General features: G+C 35.6%; 1 protein-coding gene across 14 annotated transcripts in view; it reads left to right on the top strand.

Moving 5' to 3' along the window:
* The window catches only part of plxnb2.S (plexin B2 S homeolog), a 106,984-nt gene that overhangs the window by 36,496 nt on the left and 53,136 nt on the right, over nucleotides 1–17,352 (top strand). The gene's annotated exons all lie outside the window — the stretch shown is intronic.

The following is a 17,352-nucleotide window of genomic DNA, read 5'->3' as shown; positions in this document are numbered from 1 at the left end:
GATCAAGGGAAGCCAGTCAGAGGGTCCCAAACATGGGCCAATAAGCTGCCAACTCAGTCTGTTGGCAGCTTTTATTGGCCCATGTATGGTTAGCTTTAGGAACCTCCAAACACTGGTGGTACTTGCAGTTATCCAAAACTGCACAAAATAGTTATTTCAGACAGAGTGCAATCTATATTAGCTATGTGAAGCAGTTTCTAATAAACTGATGGGAAACAGGTGGGTTGTTTCAGCAGCTGTTGTGCTGGCTGAAATAAACCAGTGGGAAAAAAAAACTCACAGCTGTTCCGTTTAACCAATAGTCCTGTTTAATGTGTTTTCTTTTGATAATGTGTCTTCATGAATTGGTAGATTTAGACAGGTAAACTGAATAGAAGAGAGAATGTAGAAATAAGCATAGGTTTATTTTATTTAGTATTTTATAGAACAACCTATACTTAGCAACTGTTCAACTGGTCTTCAGTTTTTATGGGTTTTGAATTATTTACCGTTCCCTTCTATCTCTTTCCAGCCAAACAACTATTTCTCTGTTAATTTTACAGTGTTGTTGTTAATTTTTATTGCTTATTTTTCTATTCAGACACTCATCCTTTCATCCTTCAATCTGTTATTGAAAACAATGCTTGTTTGCCTGGGTAAAATGGACCCTAGCAACCAGATGCAATTTTAATAAATCACAAAAAGCACACAAATACAAAATTAATGCCAATTGCATCACTGTTTACATTATACAGAAAAGGTAAATGAAAGGTAATGGGTTTTTTTTCAGCTGAATTCTGATCAATTTTTTAAAGTATTTCCAGCAAATGCTCTACAATTTCAAATGGTCATTTATAACTTCATGCAGCAGACTTCTCTGCAGGAAAAGTGTGAGAATATTTCCCATTTGCTTCACAAAATTAAAATATAAATACTATTTTTCTTTATTTTTTTTTTTTTTTTTACAATGGATGAGATCCCGTTTTGCAGCAGACAATATAGAATTAAAAGCAGTTAGTCTTATTTGGCATGCTGCACATAAAAATTGTATCAAAAACCGAATTTCTTTATGTTCAGTCCGAATGGCAGTTGGGTTTTTGCTGAATTATTGCTTGCATGTTTCTCCATATACTGACTTACAATTCCAAAGTTACACACATGCTTACCTTAGAGTTGCCATCTGTCTGGTTTTTATCTGGACTGCCTAGTTTTCTGAAGGGCTGTCCATATTTCCAAATAATCATGGTGTTTTTAAATTAACTTACAATTTTGTAAAAATGCATTATAAAAAAAAAAATTCATGTGTTTAGTTTAGTGTGTTAAATGTGCAGTCATATATTTGACATTTAAATGCCACTGTAAATTTTCTGCTTTTAACGCTCACATATTCTAAAAGGCATTCAGTCTTCCAAAAATATTTGAACCGGATTACCTGTCTTTTGATTACCGGAAACTGACATATTTCAAATGGAAATGTTGAACTGAAATAAAATGTGCTTTCTTTCTATGTAGATAAATGTTTACTGGTGCACTGGGTGTCAAGCAAGAGAGAAAATTAGTTGTGTACATAACCAAAGACTATCTAAAATGAAATGTACTCAAATAGTGTGCTATGATTACACAGTACACTCCCCTTGCAAGCTACTGGTAATTTTGAAGAAGGCTTATGTGGGAGTGTGTAAAGATAGTACTTTGTCCGATCATTCTCATGTTGCTCACCTACTAGTCACAAATGCACAAAATACATCATGTTTAAGTAATTGCAGAACTGCCCCAGTCTCACTGAAACCCTTTTTGAGCCTTGGCTAGGATTTTGCTATTTTGTTATGTAAAAGTATGTTTACCAAATGTAGCATTGTTTTAGTTCCATATGTCAAGACCTGAGGGTATATAACTGAGTGATCACAAAAGAAAAACCAACAATGTGTGTATATATTTGTTTATGTAGTGCTAATTGTAAACAGAGTGCTGTACAATAAAGCTAGTGCCAATGAAACCGTCCCTTCAAAACCAATACTCAACCAACAGATAATTTATATCTAAAAAAGTACCTAGTAAAGAATCTCATCTGATTACTTATTAGTTGGTATTGCCTTACTTAATATTTTACCTGGAGCCTCTGTTTTTTAATGTTCAGAGTGTCACTCACTGATCACCTGATCAGTGAGTGACTGTTTCTAAGAAACATGGGAGTAAAAGACACATTTATGTGTCTCATATAACCCAGAGGGCTGTGTTGGTACCGTACTTAAGCACAGTTATTCTCTTTAGGATGATCAAGTTTTTTTTTTTTTTAATCCATCGATTGAAGGATTTTCCTTCAATCAGAAAAAGCCTTGCAAATTTATGGGGAAGGTCCCCATAGGCTAACATTGAAGCTCGGTAGGTTTAAAGTGGCGAAGTAGGTAGTCAAAGTTTTTTTTAAAAAGACAGTACTTCGACTATCGAATAGTCGAATCGTTCGATTCGAAGGTCGAAGTAGCCTATTCGAAGGTTGAAGTAGCCTATTCGATGGTCGAAGTACCCGAAATAACCTTCGAAATTCGAAGTTTTTTTTACTTCGAATCCTTCACTCGAGCTTAGTAAATGTGCCCCTTAGTGTTATGGTTTACCTTTAATTTTAAAATCATAGTACTAAACTTTTTCTAATCATCTTTACGAAGCAATGCTTAGGGCTTTATTTATGTGTGCTCCATTGCTCAGTGAATACACAATTTTTCACTACTGCTGCCTGAAACATCTGGCTTTGGCAGTTTTTCAGCATCATTTGGTATTCCAAAACAATCTTCAGTAAACATCTTTTATTATGTCAGCCAGTACTCAAAGTGTTTCAATATTTATAGTACTAGATCATTGTCATTCTGCTAAAATGCAGATCTGCCTTCCTATGGGTGTTTTCACACCCATGTATCAGACGGAAATGATAATTGCTTTTATTTTACTTAATGATGACCCAATTTACAATAATTACAAAGACTTTAGCCACAGATACTCGCTCCTGAAATTAAAATTTGTCCTTAGACTAAAACCTTACTAGGAAATAACAAATATAACCTGGTTTTAACTTTTTATGATTTAAAAAAACATTTTTCATTGCCTGGAATTAAGATGTGAGGATAAATTAAGAAAAGCTCTATTTATTAATTAGAGTTTAAAGATTATAGGGAATTATCCTTGCCAATAACCTGTTTCATTTTTGCCCTGTGATGTCTCATCATTTTACCTCATCAATTTGAATTGCTCTTTATGCATTGATTAAACACAGAAAATCCAATAAAGGATAAAATCTAGTTTGTTTTTGACTAGTGTCAGAAAGTGATAAAACTTATATATTCCAGGAGTACAAACTCTGGTAATTATTGCCTTTAGATAGGGTAATATAATTATATTGTGCCAGATACTTTGTAGGAAAAGTTTTTGTGGTCTGAAGACAATAACAATTCAAGAGATATGTGTCGTAAAATGAACAATGCCTATAATTCAGGTATGGTGTTGATACTTTAGTGTCTGCTTTTCATCAGCATGGGATGGGCTACGTATTTAACCAGAGGGAAGTATGGATGCTGCAAAATGCACAACAATATTGCAAGAGAACCTGTTGACTGAAAGTTCATGTTTCAGCAGTCTAATGATCCCAAACTTAGGGCCAAAATTAAGGGTCTCAAGAACAAATGTGTTCTGTCCTGCAATGGCCCAGCCAAAGACCTGATCTTAATCCAGTTAAAAATATTTGGTCCTATTAGAAAGTTGAGGTGCACATGGTCTTTCAGATAACCTAAACTACCTAGAGCATATTTGCTTAGAAGAATAGGCCGAAGGTCCTAAATTGTCAGACTTAAAGTTTTTATGGCTGCTTCTAAATGTCACCTATCACTTAAAATGTGTTTCCTCTGCAAAAGGTGCAGATGGATGTGAAGTCCTGGCTCACTCAGTATGTGCATGTGAATGGAAATTGTTTACACATATTGAGCAAGCCAAGACACTTGCTTATTATACGCATTTTGGCGCCCCACCATGGAGGCTTACACAGACTCGCAGAGCACATTGTACCACATACAGTGGGGGCTTTTTTTTCATAAAATACTATTTCCACCATCTGGAGTGGAACTGATGGGTGCCCTTTCAGGTGGCTTTACAAAATATTGTGGGGATATGCATACCACATGTATGGATTTTATTTTTTCAATTAAAGTAAAATAAACATATACATATGAAATGTCAGTGTATGGTTTGTGGGAGGTGGGAGAACTGATCACAGGTGTGAATATTTTTGCAAGGCTTTGTACAGTACATATAAAATATATAAAATGAATAGCAGTCCAATACGAACATGGCTCAACTTTTTTTGATTCATCCTCATTATGCTTTGGCATTAAAAATGAAATATACTGGGAAAATAAAAAGTATCTTGCACTTTCAAAGTCTCATTACTGTAGAATTAAGCCCAAACTGTATCAAATATCACAATGAAAAGCAAACTAACTTATAGCCTGAGTTAGCAGAAAATGGCGTAGGTTTTCAAATGTATTATTTAGCATATTTTTGTATCAATACAGGATTTTATATGGTAAAGTTAGAGCAAATGTTGTAACAAGGAAAGAACATATGCCACCTACACAATAGAGTATGTAGGAAGAATAACATTATTGTGGCATTTCTCCATTAAGAGAGGCACTGAGGAAGGAATGTGCTGCTGGCTTTGCTCCAAGAAGCACTCAAACATAGCATATTCTTATTCCCTAGAGTTGTATGCCCTACTGTTTTATGGGCTTCCTTCATTTTTTCTACTATGTAGAAACTAACTTGTTTTCAATTTACCTCTATTTAAAGTTCACTTTTTGGGACCTATTTATGTATATCGTGATTCTTTGAGGAATTTCTGAATGTGCATGATGTATGTACATCTATCTCACAGCTTCACATCAACCGCTCCCTTTTGCATATTCCATCACTGGGGTATATTTATCAAAGAGTGAAGTTAATAGTGAAATTCCGCCACTCTCCATTCATTTCTATGGGATTTTTATAGGCGTATTTATCAAAGGGTGAACTTTCACCCATTAATAAATACACCTTTCAAAATCCCATAGAAATGAATTGATAGCTGCGGAATTTCACTCTAGTGGCGGAACTTCACTCTTTGATAAATTTACCCCATTGGCTTCTAATCTCTTGAATCAAATTCAAATCACTAAAACTCATATTCAAGGCTCTTTACAATTAAATCCATTCCCTGTATCTCAGATCTGGTCTCAAAATATACTTCTTCATGGAACTTACGCCCTGTTTGTGATTTTGCTTCTTTTTTCCTCACTTCATCCCATTTCCAGTCAGGACTTCTATCTTGCTCCTGTCTGTCTCTGGAACTCTGCCTTGAGTTATCAGACTCTCCCCTTCTTTTCAAAATGTCAAATACTCCCTGAAGGCCCACCTGTTTATGGAAATATATTTAATGTATCTTGACTGATCAGACACATACTTCTCATAAATCACCAATTATTTTTATCTTCCTTATATTTTATGTAACCTAACCCTAAGTAGGGCCCTCTGATCCCATTTTTACTCAGTAATCCTTGTTACATTAAGACCTCTGTTTATTACAATTAAGGAAAAACACTGCATAATTTGCTGGAGCTATATAAATTGATGATGATTATAGCTCTTACACTTTTAAATAGAAGTTTGAATGGGCTTCTATCAATGCATGCTGAACATGCCAGGATGCATGTATTGCATTTGTGTTGAAGTGCAACTAGGGGTGCCAATTGTTAGGTACGACCAGTCACTTTCATTAAACTAACTGGATATAAAGGGGTATTTTTGTGCATGCTATCACTGATATCGGAAGATTTAAAGGGAGAGTATGCTTTTGTAAAAGTGGATTTTGACACTGGGTGCCGTCTAATTATCCAAACACAATGAACTATTTTTGTTTTTTGTTTTTTCTTCTCTGTTGCATTAGGCGCTGATCTGCTATACAAATTTTGGAGTCGCTTTCATTGCTCACCTAATATTGAGTGACAATTTTTGTAACTGTTTTTAAGAGTATGTATGGGTTTGAAAATCAAGTCTGACCTGGTGTGAAGGATTACTGTTGCTGGTCAAAAAAATAACCCACTGACAGGCGATACCCATTCAAGTGAATTAGAGGTGACAATTTTGGTTGGTTCTCCTTCTGCAGAAATATTTGGCAAAGAATGCACACTGTGAGACACTCAGCCTTAAAAGAACAGTAACATCAAAAAAATTAGCGTTTTAAAGGAATTACAGTCTAATGTACTGTTGCCCTACACTGGTAAAACTGGTGTATTTGCTTCAGAAACACTGCTTTAGTTTATATAAATAAGCTGCTGTGTAGCGATGGGAGATGCAATTTAAAGCTGAAAAAGGAGAAAATGCACAGGATACACAGAGTATAATGAATAAGCTCTGTAGTATACAATGGGATTCTTCAGAGCTTATCTGTTATATACTGTGTATCCTGTGCTTGAATGGCTGCCCCGTTGGCTACACATCAGCTTGGTTATGCCGTAGTTGTGCTTCTAAAACAACTACACACACAGTTTTACCAGTGCAGTGCAGCAGTACATTATATTGTACTTTCCTTTATACCACTTTCATTTGTTGGTGTTACTGTTCCTTTAATAAAAGCTACATAGTCAGTCAGTCAGTCAGTCAGGGTTCCTGGAGTGGGAAATGCTAAATAAATTTTTTTTAAAAAACACGGTACGTAATATTGCTTTCAGTCACTAGTTTGTTAAACGCATTTCTGGCTTTTTAACTAGCAGCATATATCGACTGTTTAAAGGAACACTAACATCAAAATTTTTTATTGTTTTAAAGTAATACAAATATAATGGAGTGTTGCCCTGCACCGGTAAAACTGCTGTGTTTGTTTCAGAAACACTACTATTGTTTATATAAATAAACTGCTGTGTAGCTATGGGGGCAGCTATTCAAAGGAGAAAAGGTTCAAGTTACACAGTATATTGCAGTTAAGCTGTGTAGAACATAATTTGGCTCAATTATCGCAATGCCTGCCTGAGTTTTCCGCACATGCGCATTTGGGGCCAGTCTAGTATTCGTGCATACTGCGCATGCGCAGGAAAGCTCCGAAAGGAAAAGAGGAGGATCCAAACAAGCTGAAGATGGCGGCCAAGAGCTCTGCTGCTTTACTCTCCATGAATATGCCAACGTTAATGCCAGGGGCACTTTTTCAAGTCCGGTACTATGGAGGGAGAAAGCAGAGAGGAGGCAATGGTGGGAAAGGGATGGGGATTTTTGATTAATGGGGGTTTATTTCTCCTTTAATGCTGCCATTTTTTTTTTTTTTTTTAAAAACCAGGCAGATTGCATATTCTGCACAAACGCTATTCATGCTAAACATTACTTTGCCACTACTTATGGCTTTATAACTGATAAAAATTCTCTGAAATCCAAATTTAAACTGACATACTAAAACAATACCTCCCCTTTCTGCTAGTTCGGACAAGCCTGCAGTTGATTTAATTTACTTCACAGAATTTTCAAGGTGATTGCTGATATTCTTTGGGCACACAATGTTTCAGGTCTCTTGTATGTATGTCATGGTTCACGGGAATAGCTGCATGTAGTTGATACATTTCTCAGCAGTATCTGTGGACTATTAGCAACTATTGTATCCGTTCTAACAGCTGCTTTTAATGAAGTTTAGAGATTTTGCTCAGCAGGGCTAAAGATAAGAAATGTAACAACTAAGTGTATCAATTTAAAAAGTTGGAGTTGGAGACCCCCCACCTAGAGCTGCTTTAGAAGTTAAGCTGAAAAATGAAACTTTATACAGGTATGGTATCCGTTATCCGGAAACTCATTATTCAGAAAGTTCTCAATTGCGGAAAGGCACCCATAAATCCCATTTTATACAAATAATCCAAATTTACAAAATGATTTCCCTTTTCTCTGTAATAATAATACAGTTTCTTGTTCTCCAAACTAAAATGTAATTAATCCTTATTGAAGCCAAAGCCAGCCTATTGGGTTTATTTAATGTTTAAATGATTTTCTAGAAGACTTAATGGTATGAAGATCCAATTTACGGAAAGATCTGTTACACCGAAAGCCACAGGTCCCGGGCATTCTGGATAACAGATCACGTACCTGTACTGCAATATTAGAAAAACGATCACAAATAGAAAGTTGTTGGAAAAAGTCTTTATTTTTGGCGAACAATCTGAAACCATTTGAATGGAAAAAAGGTGTTTCAGGTTGAACAACCCCTTAAATATTTTCCAGTTAGAATTCCCAATTTTGAGTGATTTTTCTATACACAATTACAAATGTTACTTGCAAAATAAATTGCAGAACAATCCAGGGAAAAATGTACAGCCTTCTTTTCATCAACAAGTGTGAAACAAAGCAACTGAGACAATGCAGTGTGGAAATTTGTTTTGAAAATTGTTTTAATGTCTTGCATTCAGACTGTTAACATTCCAAAGATCACATTTTTAGAACATGTTGAAACATGAGCAGTTTCATCATACCTTGAATTCCAGAAGCTTAAATGTGAGAAAACCTTATGGATTTGTTTGGCCTCTGTTTTATGTAGGCTCTCCAGCTGCTGCAAGTTGTATCTAAACCTGCACTGCAAGAACAATACATTGCCCTAATTTGGGGCATTAGGGATCCATAAATGAAGTGCTGTAAAATACTTCCTAGCAGTTGCCAGCTACTGACCCTTGTGTTTTATATGGTGCTTGTATTTATATAGTATTAGCATTATTTGAATAATAATGCTCTGTGAAAATCATTTGCATAAAGCATCTATTGTAACTACAATCAGCATTTGTCTGAGCTAAATAGTGCAGGAATGATTGTTGTAAATTTTACAGTACCCTTGCTGGTAGTCTACATTTAAGAAATCTCTGAACTATTATGTTGTAGGCTTTTTAGTTGACTGCATGTACATTTCAGTTCCTCATATATGTTGCTCTCTGGAGCAAGTTGGCATGAATTGGTTGCTGCTTGACTGCTTTAAAGTAATACTGACACTAAAACTTTTCTTTTCAAAATATTAATCTACTATAAAGTTACATATACGTCAAGTTGATATGGCAGCCCCCGCAAAGAGGAACACAGGGGTAAGAAAGATAACGTAAAAGCATCAGGCAAATACTTTTATTGCAAACTTATAAATAGCGTTCAAAGATAATGTTATGATGGATATAAAAAAGGTTATTTTCTGGTGTCAGTATCTCTTTAAGAAATGCTCTGTTGTTTTGCCTCTGGTTTCTGCTAAGAACGATTTGTATCTATACCTTGCAGACTCAATTTACAGTCTGTGTAAGTTAATTGATGGTGACGTCTTTTGGAGAGCTTAATTTTAAGCTAGAAATATTTTATAATTGTACTCTACTTTTACCCTTGCTGATTAGGTTGTTTTTTTTTTTTTTCCCCCTTCCATCAATCAACATTTTCCAACTGTAGAAAAACCTCGGTTCTTACAATGCACAGGCACAGGCCTGTTCATGCAGAAAGTTGGCAGGAGCTAAAGAGTTGATGTAGCTTTTGCTGATTGTAAATTACATTCATGTACTTCTCAAACCGGTTCTGGATAAAACCGGGGCATGGTGTTATTTCAGTGGAGTAAACCGAGTAGTAACAAGTTTATTTAAATATGCATTAAAAGTGATTGTGTTTTCACACAGCTTTATCCCTGCAGTCATAAGCAGTCTATTATTACAGTGATTTATAACTGTAAAACCGTCAACCACACCTGGTAAAAATCCGACCCATTGTAGGTTATGGTGGATCACTCACAGAATGGCCTGAACTGCAGGTAGTACTATACATTTGGATTGAAGGCCAGGATGGTCCATTTTGGCCTCTCGGCTTTTCACACGTAATTCACCCACTATCCATTCATTTCTATGGGATTGTTAGAAGTGTATTTATATGTGAACTCCCACACTTACTGATAAATACGCTTCAAATCCTATAGGAATGAATGGAAAGTGGGTAAATGTTTCTGTGATGAGCTCCAATCTTATTTCTATATATAGCAGTTTCTTACAGTTTTGAAGGTAATGCATGCACATTTGAAAATTTACAGATAGTTTGTGCCAGTTTTCAAAGCTCTTTGCAGTATGTTTGTAATACTATTGAATTCCAAATTGCTTGTATAGCTCCAGCTTTAACATATGCAGTACTTAAAATAATACTAAATTCTTCTCTGTATAGTAAGAAAGGCTATCGTTTGTGCTTCTCTTGTGATTAAGATATTTGTATTGTATAAGAAAAACGTTTGTGTTTCTGTACCCTGTAAAGAACATGCTTTGTTGTTTACAACTGTAAAAAGTGGCACTTCCTTTCCAGTCGCATATTCTGCCCACTGGAGTTCCCTATTTGCTTTTCATATTGTTATAATTTGGCAGACACCTCTCTGCTGCCCGAAAATGTCATCCGTGCTTTAAGTTAATTGTTTCCATGTAAACTTAAATGTAAATTATAACAAAATCCTAGAAAAAGTTTCTATATTCAATATTCTGCATAAAAGATATCTATATTAAATATGAGTGCAGCGGAAGAAATGAAATATTCCTATTAATTTGAGTTTTTTGTTCATTTGAGTTTTTTGCTCATTTATGATCTGTAACTTGGAGAGGCTATTGAAAAGAAAACATTCTTTGGAGCTGTTCTATTTTTAGCAGCCACAGAAATGAAAAACATCCCAATGGTATGCTTTGTGCAACAAACCCCGTATCATTGTGGTTTAGAAAATGTACTTCTATCCTGTTGATCTAAGCTATGTACATGCAACAATAAACTAACATGTTAAGTTTTAAGATTGAGCTGTAATTTTTGGTACATACTTTTTGTTGCAACGTTTTTGTCACTGCGACAAAATGTAATTTCTCCCAATTTTGCTTAAGCTGAGACTGAAAAAAGACTGAATCTCAACTGAATTTGATTGTCAGTGAAGTATTTGGCTGCAGTATTTTGCATTTGTGGAATCTCTTTTAGACATTTTAGTTAACCAGACTTTAAATCCTTAAGAGTTAGGTCATTTTATATTATATTAATATGCTGTGATGTTCTGTACTGTAGACTGTTTTTCTATTGTAGTTTTTTGCTATTCTTGTTTGTAAAAATAGGCCACGGTAACCTTTTGCTGCTAATAGAAATGTGTTGGTCTGACAGCAGCAAGAGAGAAAATGTTTTTTCTTATTGATAGTTTTAGTTAATAAAAGTTGGTTATAGCCTTGTAGTTTCATGTTTTCCATTACAGTGAAATTTTTTTATTTAATGAAAGGAAAATACAACAAACTCCCAATAATCTTAAATATTCTGTGTATTATTTAATGTGAGAACAAATTGAATTCATAATACTAACAGCATTACTATAGATTTGACTGAAATTAGCAACATTCTGGCTCAGTGAGTAGCACTCCTACCTAGCTGCACTGGTGTCCTAAGTTTGATTCCAGCCCCAGGGTACATGGAGTTTGTATGTTCTCTCCATTCCTGGGTACTCCACTTTCCTCCCACACTCCAAAAGCACACAGGTCAGTTAATTGTCTTAAAGGAAAACTATACCCCTAAACAATGCAAGTCTTTATAAAGCTGTATTGCATAAAACATACATAAAAACCTGCCTCATTTAAATAAACCATTTTCATAAAAATATACTTTTTTTTAGTTGTATGTGCCATTGGTAATCCTAAATAGAAAATTGCTGTTTTAGATACTAAGGTATACCCCCTGCGATCATACAATATCTGTTGGTAAATATTAATTCTGGGGTGGAATACCCGTCTGCGCACCCAAAATTCAAATATTTAAAGACACCTCATCCAGTTTCTCACTGCCCAGTGTAAGTCTATTGCTAGATAGATCCTGGGTGTGCTTGACTGATTTCCTGTTCTTGACCCTTGCCTGTTCTTGACCCTTGCCTGTTCCTGACCTCTGCTGATTTGCTGCCTGTACCAACTTTTGTCTTTTATGGACCATTCTTCCGGATCCTGACTTTGTACTGTGTCCTCAATTACGCTTCTGGTTCTTGCCAGTTTATACCAATTTCTTTTTTTGGGGTTAGGATTCCCTTTAGTATAGAGCTGCATGGAAGCATTTTCCCTAGCATTTTGGATCTGTGGGTGGCAGATGTTCTCCATTTACGGCAGCGTAGTACAAGCAATGAAAAAGTCCTTATTCAGAAAACTAGGTCAGAAATGACTCTGACTTGTCTTGTGGTTTTCTTTTCTGGTCATTATACCATTTGGAGTGGTTTAAAAAATGATCACATGCTGGGTTTGCATGGATTATTCTTCTGCCAAACTCATAGGTGTCCTCTAGTGGTTATTTTTTGTACTCCATTGCTACCTCATTAAACAAACATATAAGAATGCTCTGTTTGCATTTGTTAAACGTTGAGAATGTGTTGGTGTATGTTAGCATTTGAAAGGCATGTCCTAGCTGTCTGGTCTTTTCTTTAAAGGGGTGGTTGACCTTTAAAGTAACTTTTAGTATGTTAGTATGACCAATTCTAAGCACATTTTCAATTGATTTTCATTATTTTTTTTTTTATATAGTTTTTGCCTTTTTCTTCTGACTCTTTGCAGCTTACACATATTAGACAGAACTTACTGTTGCTTTTAACACTGTAAAGCGGACTATATGTTATCAGATTCGCTCAGTTACAAGCCTGCCACACTAGCGATTCAGTGCTATATTGGGCTGATTGTTTGGCCTCCAAGAAAGAAAATCTCCATTTTAAAAAATGACTGCCCCCTAGAATCCTAGGATTAACAGTGCACGCAAACAAATTAAACAAACCATATGTTAGGCCACAGAGTTCTGTCTTTTGCTTCCACACTTCTTACTATTACAGTATTTCTGGTCAGGTGATTGCTGAGGCAGCACAGAGACCATCACAAAATGGGGGCCAAGGTAACAGCTGAAGGGCATTATTTACTTAAATATATTTATATACCGTAAGTAAGATTCTTTCAAGTGTACCTGTCACTCAGACACAAAAAGCTGTATAATAAATATAATATAAATTAAACATGAAATCTAATTTCTATTTTTTATTAAAACATTCATAGCTGTCCTAAGCTCATTTAAAAATCTCAGCTGTCAATCAAATATTGTCTGTCCCTCCTCTATGCCTTAGGCAAATAGGCTGGGCAGACCATTACTTTCACTTTCCATTCAGCACTTCCTAGATGTTACTACTCTCCCCACATTCCCTGTTCTCTTTACCATTTAATTGTGTAGCCAGTGCATGGAGATGGACATCAGGTCCCCCATTCAGGTGCACAAACAAGATTCTAAGATGATGCAAGGCTTTCCTTAAAGGGATACTGTCATGGGAAAAAACATTTTTTCAAAATGAATCAGTTAATAGTGCTGCTCCAGCAGAATTCTGCACTGAAATACATTTCTCAAAAGAGCAAACAGATTATATTCAGTTTTGAAATCTGACATGGGGCTAGACATATTGTCAATTTCTCAACTGCTCCAAGTCATGTGACTTGTGCTCTGATAAACTTCAATCACTCTTTACGGCTGTACTGCAATTTGGAGTGATATCACCCCCCCCCAGCAGCCAAACCAAAGAACAATGGGAAGGTAACCAGATAACAGCTGCCTGGTAGATCTAAGAACAACACTCAATAGTAAAAACCCATGTCCAACTGAGACTCCTTCAGTTACACAGCAGCCTGCCAGAAAGCATTTCTCTCCTAAAGTGCAGGCACAAGTCACATGACCTGGGGCAGCTGGGAAATTGACAAAATGTCTAGCCCCATGTCAGATTTCAAAATTAAATAGAAAAAAATCTGTTTACTCTTTTGAGAAATGGATTTCAGTGCAGAAGTCTGCTGGAGTAGCACTATATACTGGTGCGTTTTGAAAAAAACCATGTTTTCCCATGACAGGATCACTTTAATAACAGTGTCCACAAAATGGCTCCTGCCTGCTTGCTATAATTATGAATTCCCAGACCGAAGGAAATGAGATTTAAAAAATTGATAGTGTAATTGAAGTTAATTTTGCTTGACTAATGTGATAAAATAGGATTTTGAATATTTTTAAGTATTCATTTTGGAGGTATAGTTTTCCTTTATGGTAACCTGTCGTGTGGTTGTTGTTGCCTGCTTTTGAGAAGCTAAGCTTGGTGGTTGCCACAAATTGCCAAGCTGAACATTTAGGTTTGCCAGGTATAGAGGCTAATGCGTTACAGGGCTGATTATAATGTTGTAATACAGATTGGTTTCTGAGCTGGCAGGTAATATGAATCTGAATAATTAATAACTAATCGTTTAAGGGTTATGCAGTATATATAGTACATTGTGAATCAGTCCTTAATCTCTGGTTACTGACAGCAGAACAGATCATGTGCTGTAAATCCCCTCAGCCCTTCACTACAAAAGGGTTTTGCTTTCCCTGGATGGGTACAGAACCCTAAAACAGCAATTGTAGCCTACTTTAAGCTTTACTACTCTTTTAAACTGCAGAGTTATTCTGACAATTATAGTTTGAATTCTTTGATCTTTTCTTTTGAGAGCACCCCTGCAAAGACTCTCACCGGTTATCAAAGTTATCCAGGCAAAACAGCTACGTGCCAGCACTACAGATGGATTTGAAATGCATGGGACTAAAATTCTGACCAACTCAAAATTGGTCATGCTAAATATCTCGCCGCCATAACTGTTGGGATATGCGGGTGACTGCTGTGTTTGTTTTTGCTTTTTGGCCATCAGGGTGTCCACCATGAAATGTGGAGAGCCACAACTAAATGCTCGGGGTCCACAATTGTCATGAAATTCTTGTGGGACAACACTATGTCTTCCTTTTCATTATTTCATCAGTGTGTCGTGAAATGCATGGAAGTCAGTGTGCCACAATATGTAAAATGTGGGGCCTTAGTATGTGTATCATTAAATCTAATTAATTAGGGATGTGATTTTGTGAACTGGTCATCATGTTTTGGGGGTGTGACTACATTGAAGGCATGAACAAATGTTTCACCATTATGTCCCTCTTTCAAATGCTGCAGGGTATGCAATACAGGTATGGGACCTGTTATCCAAAAGGCTTGTGACCTGTGGTTTGCCGGATAATCGATCTTTCTGTAATTTGGATCTTCATACTTTAATATGTAATATAAAAACATGTAAACATTAAATAAACCCAATAGGATTGTTTTACTTTTAATAAGGATTGATTATATCTTAGTTAGGTTTAAGTACAAGTTTTGTTTTATTATTACAGAGAAAAAGGAAAAAAATGTAAATACTTGGATTATTTAATTTTAATGGCGTTCTCCACTTTTTTTATATAACATCCATATACTTTTTAATACAACCTGGCCTATAAATCTACAGTCATCAGAGAAATATCAGATAGTTGTCCCAAAGCATGGGAAACAGTTGCATATAATTATAAATATTTAATTTAATAAAAAAGGCAAGTTACACAGCAGTGAAATCACTAATTTAGTCTCACTCACTATTTTGCAATTTCCTGTGTCTGAAGTACAGTGAAACGTCGATTTTAACTACCCTGATTTGAAGTTTTCTCGCATTTTACAATTTTTATTTGTGCGCCCACCAATTTATAATGCATTTTAATGGGTGCATTTCCCTGATTTTAAATAATGTTTTCAAAACATTGTTCCCAACAACTGAGTGTTATTATTTGTGAAATATTTAAATATTAAAATATTAACCAGATGTATATTTTGCCATGGTTCTGCCTGTAAATGGTCAATTCCAATTAAAGGACCAGTAACAATTTTTTTTTTTTTTTAAATTAGTTTCTTTGCAACGAAAAAAACAAAACAGCAAGACAGTTGGTAACTTTTAAATCGCAAATCTTTTATTAAGAAATTACTTACCGATTCTCTGCATGTGCTCCTCTTCAGAAACGGCATCAGGGTGACGATCCATCGTGCAGCGCTCAATTTCTCCTACCTGGCTATCTCTTATAGAAGGCAGGGAGGAGAAATCGAGCGCCACATGATGGATCGCCGCCCTGTTGCCGTTTATGAAGAGGAATGCATGCAGAGAATCGGTAAGTAATTTCTTAATAAAAGCTTTGCGATTTAAAAGTTTAAAACAGTCTTGGTCGGTTTTTTTTTTTTTTTACAAAGAAACACATTTTTTTTTAACTTTTTTTTGTTACTGGTCCTTTAATCTGCCCTGTAAACAGTCCTGCACCAATCACTTATTGCTTTAGGTTGTGTTTGCGACTGACAGAGAGAGAGGCCTTGCACATGCCCCCCAAAGTGTAACATGAACACTGCAATGCTTAACCCTTGTAATTAACACAGTAAATATTGTATCTCAAGGTAAAACGGATTCCTGTGCTTATATCCTTTCAGAACTTGAAATAGTAAAGATAATAGTAAAAGATACTTTAACACATTTCCCTGATTTTACATTTTCCCGAATTTTACATAATTTTAACTGGTCCCCTGAAAAACGTAAAATGGGGGTTCTACTGTATATAAATTGTATTTAGTAAATTGATAAATCCCTTAAGTCTGCGAATGTAACAGTTTCATAAGCAGTTTGTTGGACAGGCTCAAAAGCATTGATCTGTATCACACCCCCCTGAACGAATGAAGGTTTATTTTTTTTTGTTACACTATTTGCTTGTATAAGGTTTTGAAACCGCTGTATTTCAGTATAAATAAACATTTTAGAGTTAATGTCTCAGAAAAAATGAGTTGCAAGAAGGTCAGAGCAAAGGTTTCTGCAGCTGGAAAATACAAATGGAAATGGTTAAAGGGGAACTCCACACAAAAATTATTTTTTTGCATGAAATCCTAAGCAGCTTTCCAATATGAATTATACAAAACATGTTAGTAGATTTACATTGATTATTAATTATTATTATTGTTTTTGAAAGCCTGATTCTGAATTGTAAAAACAATGTAGCAGAAGCCAGAGTCTGAACCAGTAAACAAAAAGTGGTAAACTGCCTTCAAATGGATTAACATTTACAAATATTTTGAAAATTGTTGACATTTTGCAAATAATGTATTTACATATTTATTTACCTATATTAAATCGTGTTCAGTTCTAAGCTCTTATAATTACGTTTTCTTCTACAGTAAAGAAATATAACCCTGTAAAATGAAGTACCCATAAGGTAGCTAGTTGGTTTTTGCTTTTGCCAATAATGTGGACAGTTAGCTTAATCAAAGCCATATGTGCCCCAGTGCGGCATTATAACCACACCCATACCTGCCATTCTCTGTATTGAAAACGCAGGTTTCCATTTATTACTTTACCCAGAAGGTGGCGTGGGGGGGCAGGTCTTTGTGTTGCACCCATAGTCCACCGGTAGTTCCCTCAGTGTCTATTTTATTCATAGATGTTGGCTAGACTG

This window comes from Xenopus laevis, chromosome 3S, assembly GCF_017654675.1.
Source record: "Xenopus laevis strain J_2021 chromosome 3S, Xenopus_laevis_v10.1, whole genome shotgun sequence".
In the NCBI taxonomy this organism is placed as follows: Eukaryota; Metazoa; Chordata; class Amphibia; order Anura; family Pipidae; genus Xenopus; species Xenopus laevis.
This window is presented reverse-complemented; position numbering and strand designations above follow the sequence as displayed.